At 35.1% G+C, this 10,293-nt stretch overlaps 1 pseudogene; it reads right to left on the reverse strand.

Moving 5' to 3' along the window:
- Nucleotides 1–800: 800 nt before the first annotated feature.
- Nucleotides 801–4,585, reverse strand: LOC145121330 (cullin-associated NEDD8-dissociated protein 1-like; annotated as a pseudogene).
- Between the last annotated feature and the right edge of the window lie 5,708 nt (nt 4,586–10,293).

Here is a 10,293-nt window from a genome sequence, read left to right on the forward strand (position 1 = left end):
AGGGTTGAACTGGTCAAGACAACTATCAAGCAATGTATCTACACATTCAAAAGATGCTTTCCTCAACTCAAGACCATCATCAACTGTATGCTTAAAAGGTCCAAGATCCACCGTTCGTATCAGTTCTTTCTGTCAATAACAATATATGTATATATATATATATATATATATATATATATATATACTTTCATTGATATTCATATAGTACTACAAGGGTATTATGATCTATGAGAAATATATATGATACCTACCTTAATAATTGTCTGATCATAAAGAAGTGGCAAGACTTCTGGAAGAAGGCCCTTGATGAGATTTGGCTTGTTGTGGCCAGCTATACTCAAAGCCAAAACAGCTGCAAGCCTAACATGCTGCCCAAGTTTATCAAAATTTAAGAGATCATACTCATAACTCATGCATATAGATTATAGATATTATTTAAAAAAAAAAGAATTAGGGTTTTCTGGAACGTCCATTGAGTCCATTCCATTGAATTAGACAAAACAAAAAGTTTTCTTTCCATATTCCATTCCTTTCCTGATTCCACCATATACATATACATATACATATACATACACACACACACACACACACACATATATATATATATATATATATATATATATATATATATATATATATAGAGAGAGAGAGAGAGAGAGAGACTTACCCGGTCCTGATCCTTGATAAGCATAAGAAATGAGGAAATTTCAGGGTAGAGGACCGCATCGATCTTCTCTGGTCGTTCAACTATCGAATACTTGACCGCAACAACAACCGTTTCCCTGGTGAATACTTGATAGCAAGGCAAGGTGTTGTTTGGCCTGAAAAAGATAAACACAAGGTTAAGCATGACAATCTGATTACACTGTAGGATTGTCAGATTTCATTGCATAGCCAGAAAAGGATCAATTGGATCTTTATCTGAACTAGTAAAAACTACATGAAACAATATGATTTACACTCTTTTGAGCATATATTTGCATAACTTTTATTTCATTTCTACTTATTACAGCATTGTAATCTGATAGATTTAGACAGTTATAGCAATTTTGTCCAAATACAAAGCAATTTTCACTTCTATAAATTTAGATTGATGTTTCAAATCACAGTGCCTAGATATTACAAGTGTATCATCACTTGAATCCCTACATTCAATCAAATAAGAAGAAAGAAATTAGGGATTGGAAACATACAGAATTAGAAGTGCTATCATCTTTCAAGATCTCTGTGAGCATCTTGACTGTAGATGAACATTTATGATCACCAGCAGCAAGACAGAGTACAACAACACATTGTGCAATGGAAAACAAAGCTTGTTTTGCAATACCACCTGACTGAGGTGATGGTTTAGCAGTTGAAAGAAGAGATTCCAACAAAACATCAAAACTCGTGTTTGCAGAGTACACCAAAGTAGCAAAAAAGTTTTGTAAAGCCGAAAGGGTCTGTACCTGAAGAAATGAGCTTTTGAATAAAGTCAAAGCCTGTGGAAGAACATTATTTCTGACAGTCAAACCAACAGTTGGACCAGACCTCCTGTCTGACATCAAGGTACAACAGAGTTCCAGGGCAAGAGCCGCCATATGCAAATCTGAATCATTGTTAAGGTTCAAAACCAACAATATATAAATATTAAATTTTACATTAATCTGAAACACAATAACTTGAAAATTTATAAAAAGGTCAAGTGAGAAACCTGATCAATGTTGAAAGTTCCACAATGATAACTTCATAAGCAGTGGAACCTATTTTATCACCATATGCCACAATTAGTGTATTCAAGGTACCAAGTGTTGCTTTCCTTAATGCTCGATTAGCCTATTTTTGGAAAGAAGAAAGTTTTGGTCTAATTTTCAATGACCTTAAAGTTTGATATACTTAAATATTGGTGTTTGTTATACCTTGTGTAAGAATGCAGCCAACTCCACAATAACATGTTCTAGGACACATGAAAGGTCTAGGTGCAGTGGAGATGCAACTATGACTGCAAAAGCCTGAAAAAATCAAGGTTCAGAGATAAAAGTACAAGTTGTTGCCCATTTTGTATCTTATACAAGTTTAAACCTTCCGACCTTTTGTTTTTCATTCATTTCCCTCTTTATTACATATTTGTTTACTAAGTATATGATACTAACGGGACATTTGGTTTCCATAATGTTTTGGAAGGAATTGGAATTTCTCAAAGGAATCAAAATCTAAGAGAATGGGATCTGACAGATTCTAAACTGCTGGTTGACAAAAAGTGGAATGGAATATTATAATGAAAAATGAATAGTTCAAGACTTTCACTTATAAATAATTTTTCCAGTTCTATATAATGAGGGTATGGTATGGAATTGAATTCCTTCCATCCATTCCTAGGAATGGTAAAGTCCATCAAACATGGAAAACTGAAGGAATTTGATGGAACTAATTCTTTCCATTTGGAACCAAACACGCAATGGAATGGAATATTGAATTCCAATTCCACCGGAATCCACAAACTAAACACATCTGTTGGGTCTAAAATATTGGTTTATACTTTACTTTTCTAGGAAAATGTATTTTTCTGTTATGTAATATATATTTGCGGCTGTGTTCACGGCCAAGTGAGTGTTTACGGCCATAAACCAGTTCACAGCCGTAAACCTGTTCACGGTCGTGAACCCATCTAAGGCCCATGTTCCCCATAAGTATATAAATAGATGTTAGGTGGGTGAGGAGTGGTTGATGAACACGTGAGAGCATATTGTAGAGAGAGAAAGTTAGAGAGAAGAGAGGAGCTTAAGTGTGTGTGAGAGAATCTAATGTGTATGGAGCATCACTCATATCTTTGAATACATCATAGATTCAAATTATTCTTCTTCTACTTCTCTTCTATTTTGATCTGACATCATCCGTTTGATTGGGATTCCGCACCATCAAACGGATCTGATTGATACTCAAGCAGATTGGGGACTTACAACATCCGAACTTGACTTGGAAAAAGTTTCATCATTCCATAAGGAAACCTAAAGAAAGTATATAAACAAACCTTAACAGATGTAAGTCGGGTTATCTCATTTCACGTTCGATCTATAAGAACGGGAAGGCATGCCAGTAGTTCTGATGTGAGATGATCACCAAATGTTGAAACAACAAGCCCCATACAAGAAATAACACATTCCTTAACCTCCTGGAAAAAAATAATTAAGTGCAAAAACTGTTAAAAGACAAATTACACCATTGGAAGTTCACCAAGATGTACTAACCTGGTATTGATATTGGTTTGTCAATCGTGACAGGATGGCCATATATATCGAATGGATATAAGGTTTGAAATCAAAATCAGAAACCTAAAAAAAATCAATAAAGTAATATCAGAGCAGAAAATTAGATAAATACAAGAAATTTTTGGAATAGATGAAATAGAAAGGGATAAAACCTCAATGTTTGGGCGCACAACTCGAACAAGTTCCCCACATACTCTTAATGCCTCTGCAGTAACTTTGTAATAGCATTCACCAACAGCAGATAAAACAGTAGCAGAAATAGCCTAAGAGAAGATGTTATCATAACAGTAATATTAAAATCTAGAAATCCTAAAGTAATATTAACTTTCACATGCAAAACATTATTGCTCTCAAGAAACTACTATGAAAATATTAACGACATTACTGATTTCTCTTACGTTAATAATAGGCAGGTGGATCATCAAGTACCTTTTAGGATATAATGTAACATAATAATCCATTCCATATTGATAGTCTCTTAAACTAGACTAGACAATTCAAAGTGGTAATTGCACTACAAAGATACCAGCTACAATCTATTAATTGTCCATTTGAGAATTCATATTGTTTTCTTCTTTTTGTAATTTTATCCATTTGAGTACTACTTCTTGTTCAATAACAGATCCCAATATTTGTTTTTTGTTTTTGTTATGTTCTTTTTTAATTTGAGTTTTGATTTTATTGGTTTGACTTTTGCGGATTTTGTTTGGTTTCAGGTTTCTTGTAGAGGAAGATGAAGGAGATTAAGAAGACGAAAGAGACAAGGGCATAATGGTAATTTTCATAAATAAGAAGTTGTGTCGTAATCATTACTCTTTAAATAATTCTGTAAAACAACTGAAATGCATTGTTTCTGTGATTGTCATTATGGATCCAAGAATCTATTTAGACATGAACTTTGTAGCTGAATCCATTGAAGAATCAATCAACATTCTCATTTTCATTCACGAAGGTAAAAGTTGAAATGAAATAGCTTTTACCATAGATTGAGCTCTATTGGAAATATATGCAGAAAGTGCAAATAAAATCCATAAATTGAGCTCTACTGGAAATATATGCAGAAACCAAAAGAAATTTTTTCGTTTAGTTTCCTCTTTATTACATATTTATTTACTGAGTATAAGACTCACATGAACACAGTAGAGAAGGGACCTGGACATGATGATAAAAAAAAACTTAATCAAACTATGAGTAAATTAACCTAATCACTGCAGATTACCTAAACAATCATAAACCCTAGAAGTTTCTCTAGATTAATTTGGGGAAGTTGCTTAGAAACTGAAACATACATAAGCCCTAGAAATCTATTAACATATAAAGTACCTGACTGATGTCATCGTTGTCAAAAAGAAACTCCTGGAAGAGATCGGCGACGCTCAATCATTGCGGTCCAAAGAAGCAGGATCTGCAATATGTGTTTTGATGTTGTAACGCTTTTGGTTGCAGATTTGTAGGTTATTTGGAGATGGAAGACTATCACCAGAACAATACGTGTTCTCATTAAGAAGTTTAATCGGGATGAAGCCTTTGTTGATGCCATGGCAATATGAAATCGAAAGCAAGATTTAACGAGAAGCAGCTTAGAGCCGACCAAGCAAAACCAAGCCATCCACATCCGCCCAAAAATCCCGATCGGCAAAGCCTGCTCTTCTCTCTCATCAACTGAAATCATCCAATTCCTAACCGGCGATTACCGCTTAAGCAGAGCCCGATCCACGACTTATTCTGGGAAGCCATGTGGCCCCGATGAACAAGTGAACAACTCCCAGATGAATCGAGGAATTGAGGAAGCTGTGGATGAAGACGAAGGCCCTAGGTTTTTTCTTGCTAATTCGAATAGGCGGGGAATTTTTGGGATGAATAGGCGGGGGTTAATTTTTTGGATTTCATTTTCCCCCTAAAAACGCGTGTTTCCTTAAAAAAATATAAAGCGACACACTTACACGACACACATTTTTTGATAGGTGCCTTCCGTATTTTTTTTCTGACACTAATTTTAGGGCACGCAAAAATGCGTGTCCTCTATCCTTCAAATTTTGGAAAATTGACATTAATTTGTAGGGCACGCACAAATCCGCGTCCTCTATCAGCGTGTGTCATTAATTGAGTGTCGTAAAAGACTATTTTTCTAGTAGTGTGGATTTCAGGAACAGCTTAAATGCCAAAATGGTCATGCCCTCTGGTGTTTCATGTCTGGGCCCTGTCTGTACATAGTAGTTGAAAAGTATTGTTTAACACTTATATAATACAAGAAAAACAATATTGCTCGTAGACCTTGAGTTAATAATAAATCTAGACTAATAATTAGTCACAATAAATATTAGACTAAAATCTAGTGATAATGTTACTAGGTTTCGTCGAAGGAAAATAAAATTGTTAGAAGCGAAACGCTGCCCGAGTTTGGATTCATCACTTTAACAAGTGAGTGCATAGTCCCTTTTATTAACATGATTTTAATACAAGTATTGATTAAAGTATTAAATATATGTTTGTGTGTGAAATATTTGTTATTTCCTGAAATACGTGTTAAGAGCATATCTGATAATATATGATAATTTAGGGTACACAATAAACCTAAATTAATTGATATGAATATCGGGTAGTATCTTTTTATGAGTACAGGTGAGATATACATGGAGGGCCGAACATTAAAATTGTCATTGATTTGAGAGTATGGAGTAGACATAGTCATTCGTCCCTAGTCCAAGAGTATGGAGTGGGCATAGTCATTTGTCATTAATCTGAGAGCATGGATTAGACAAACCGGATCTGGGGGTATGGATTAGGTAAATCTATTAATTTTAGATCTGGGAGAATGGATCGTGTCGTTGTGAGGATCGATGGGGTGGGGTAAAATTGGTTATATGAGGTGAAATTATATATATTGTGAGTTCTAAAGTATATATATATATATATATATATATATATATATATATATATATATATATATATATATATATATATATATATATGGTATAACATTGTGGGATTGAAATCCCTATGTACTGTGACAATCCGAAATTTATAGCTTGTATAAACATTCAAATTTATCAGAGTTAGTCTTGTTTGTTAACTTTTAGCCCTATTTGGAGTCTATTCGAGTATTCTAAACTTAGTACCTTAAAGGAATCAGTGTTAGGATGAATTGGTTGAAGTTCTAATCATGAAGCAAACCGAAAACCTCCTCAAAAAGGAGTTTTCTGTCAAGATCTTTGGGTTTTCGGTCAAGGTGACCGAAAACTCCCTTATACATATATATTTCATGATCATTTTGATCATTCTTTCCTTTTCAAGTCAAGAAAACTTCCATTCTCTCTCAAGTATCATCGAGTTCTTCATTCCAATCTTCAAAATTGTAAGAATTCCTTTGATCTAATTTGTTGATACAAAGCTTTATCTAGTACAACCCTTTGATTTCATCCATGAAATCATCTCTTTTCGGGTTAGATCTTCAAGATCACCAAGAACACCAAGAACACACACTAGTGTTTTGGTCCAAAATCAAATCTATTAGCCTCTAAATCGTAAGTATTACTTCCCTATACTTGTTATCTAGTTGAAACTCTTGATTTAGGGCCTTGAAATCATCATTTATCCAAGAACAAAAGGTGTTTTCGGTCTAGTATATCTCCTTAGACCGAAAACCCTTATAAAGGGTGCAAAATGACTTTAAGCCTTTCCTAATACTTAGTATTGAGTCTAGAACACTTAATTGATTGTTGAAATCCCTTGGAAATCACCTTATGCATCAAAGACCATGGGTTTTCGGTCAAAACCATTTGGACCGAAAACCATATGGACCGAAAACCATATGGACCAAAAACCACAAGAACCGAAAACTCCAAGAAACATACCACTTGGACCGAAAACTCCCTTAAGTGGCTTTACAACCCTTTTATGCAATCCTAAGTGATTGTAACACTTCCATTTAAGGATTTCTTAGTCCTTAAAGTGTTATTCTTTACCTGATTAGTTGAGTAAACACTAATTGTATTCATATATGTGACTTTATATGCTAAATAGGATCCGTGTGTGCTCAAGTCTTAACTTGACACTTAGCATCCTTTTTCCGATCTTACATTCGCATCACTCATTTCAGGTGAGTTTATACCCCCTTAAGCAACCTTTTAAATGATTTTAAATGCTTTTAAGGGGGGAATACAAGTTGAACTATTATAGTTATTATATCAATCGCATGTGATTAATAACTATCGAACATATGGATTTTCTTACTTTTCAAGCTGTGTTATCAAACAAACTACTTCAAACTGTTTTGCAAACTCTTTTACATGTTAAATACTTTTATTAAACTCTTTTGAACTTATTCTTTGTCAAATGTGTATCTATATAGATATAGTTATATAAGTAGGATTGAGAGGACTTAGGACTGATAGCTCACCTTACTTCCTGTTCCTTGTTTGGTTGTGGACTTAGGGTATATGTTGTTTGTCCGAAGGTCGTTTGGATCCTAGTTATATATTATGTATATGTGTATAGATATAAAAGTTCCTTCATCCAGTTCAATACCTTTGGGTAGCAAAGGTATACAAACATGTTCATTCATACAAATAACATTACTAGTAAACTATAATAGGTATAGTTTAGGAAGTTACTAATACTATTTCTAGAGCAATGAAACATACAATGAGTCAGTTCATACATGAGTCAATAACATACAGATAGAGAATACTATGATGAGAAACAAACATAACATACTATGATGAGAAACAAACAGAGAATACTATGATGAGAAACAAACAATAACATACAGAGAGAACATACATACATACTAGACAGAGAGAGAACATACAATACAACTAGTACATTCATTACAATAGTACACACATTACATATACAAGAACATTACAACAGTTATGTGAGCCACGTAACAGGGCATGACATCACCTGTCATGGCTCGTTTTGTATCCAGAGTCTCCTACAAGGAGAGCGTTGATTTTGTGTATAGATCTATACTGGATTGACTATCCTACACCTTGCTGTTCGCTACAGTGGGACTTGCAAGTCTACGGGTGCCAAATGTCATTTCTTCCGACGTCTTTCATCGTCATGTTTCTAGTCGTTAGTATGGCACAGGCATATCACATCTTACTTTAAATAACAATTGGATTAAGGTAATTAGTACAGCAGTAGTTACTATAATACAACACTACAGTACTTTATTATTTTCCCTTTGCATTCACATTGTCATCTTTTCACATACAAGATAATGGAAAACCATATTTCTGGTTAATGATAGTCATACTTGGGAAAATATACACTTTTATAAGAAACTAACATACATTTCATTTAATGCCTTGGTAGAAGGCTACGATTAGTAGAAAATATAGGATTTTCTAGGAGTTACAAACTTTACAGAACACACTTGTATGAAATTATATTATTAATGCAATGGATGATGTTGTTGCTTGTTTACTACTATTCTTTGTTGTGATACTGTACATGACGTCCTCCACCCCCGAACGTTTCCGCCGTTCCGGTTTTGGGGTGTGACAGATTGGTATCAGAGCATTGTTTATAGTGAATCGAGTATATCAACCCATAAAAGATATACAAACTATAAACACAACAGGATTAAAATACTCTGACCAAGAGTTTATACTTTTAAATAATAAAATATTTAACTAATTATACATACTTGCATTCATACTAAAATCAGTGTCACTAGGACAGAACAAAAGTATTACGATTGTTGGGCAACACAATTAGACTTAGAGACATATAGTCAACCCTGGGAATGATATAGCCTGATCAACTATATTTTTCCGAGGAGTGACTAGCATGTGCCTAAGAGTGGTTGTGAGGTTGCAACAAGTCTAAAAACTTACCAACACTACTACAATGAAAACATTAGAACAGGACATAAACTTAAAATACTATAGGAGTATTTTGTATTACTATAATTTACTTATGTGCAAACTAAAAAGGTCTTTATCAGTAGGTCAATGGTTGCTAAGTGGATACGCTAAGGTTATATGTAACTGGGATGTCATAGACTTAGAATCTGTAATCTTTGCTTTACTCCCTGTTCCTTGTTTGGTTGTGGGTTTCGAGTTAGGGTCACTTATTCAAAGGTCTATCCTGTTTTGATTACATATAACTAGTATGCACAAAACAAGTATTGAAGTAACTGATAAAGATTATCTTATAATTATCTAATTAGTACGTTTATTTAATTATTTCTTATACCCCCTTTTCTCGCATAGATATCATGGCTGGATTCCATCTTCCCGGAGATCCATATTTCCCAAACGAAGGCAATGCAGGTTGGCTTGAAGAAGAGCCAGAAGATGATTATCCAATCCCTTTGGATGATCACCTCGCTGAAGGCTTTTCTGATGGTTCTGACTCCGAACCTGAAGTCAACAACCTACCCCCAGTAGCTCCGAACCCGAACCCTCGTCCATCATTTCAAGGACTCACACCTCTATGGGCAACAAACTTGAACAGATGGAGTCAGGAGCAGGGTCAACCCATACCCTACAATGGGGACCGAAGCTTCTACAATCTAAACGAGGTAGGTTCAGCTGACCGAGTCCTACCCATCATGGTTCCTAGGATTGCTCGGAACACTGAGCAAGGTCGAGCAGCGATCGACCGAGTTGTGGAAATTGACTCCAACTCTGGCGTTAACACAGTCCGCATACGTTAGCTGGAGTCTGCTCAATAAAGAACTCAGAACCAGAATGCAGCCCTGCAGAGAGAACTTACTGAAACCCAAGCTGAAGTCAGGGAACTTCGAGCTCGTCAGGCAATGTCTGAAAGGCCCATGAGAGACATGGAGCGCCGTCTGTCAGAGTCAAGGACTCATTCGAGTGGTTCTCGTCGTAGATAGAGCCTACTCAACCTTCTCTTTTGGATATAACTTAGTTATGTAAAACTCTAGTCTATTTTCCTATCTTTGTTAAAACTTGGACCTGTTAGGTCTTGATTAGGTCGTAGTTCTGTCAAAATTTTCCCACCTTGGTTGATGTAAGGCCTACTTCTAGGTCATTTTTCCCGAACTTGTTACATCTGTAATTCCAGT

Source organism: Lactuca virosa, chromosome 6, assembly GCF_052849685.1.
Source record: "Lactuca virosa cultivar CGN04683 chromosome 6, Lactuca_virosa_CGN04683_v6, whole genome shotgun sequence".
NCBI classification, from domain to species: domain Eukaryota; kingdom Viridiplantae; phylum Streptophyta; class Magnoliopsida; order Asterales; family Asteraceae; genus Lactuca; species Lactuca virosa.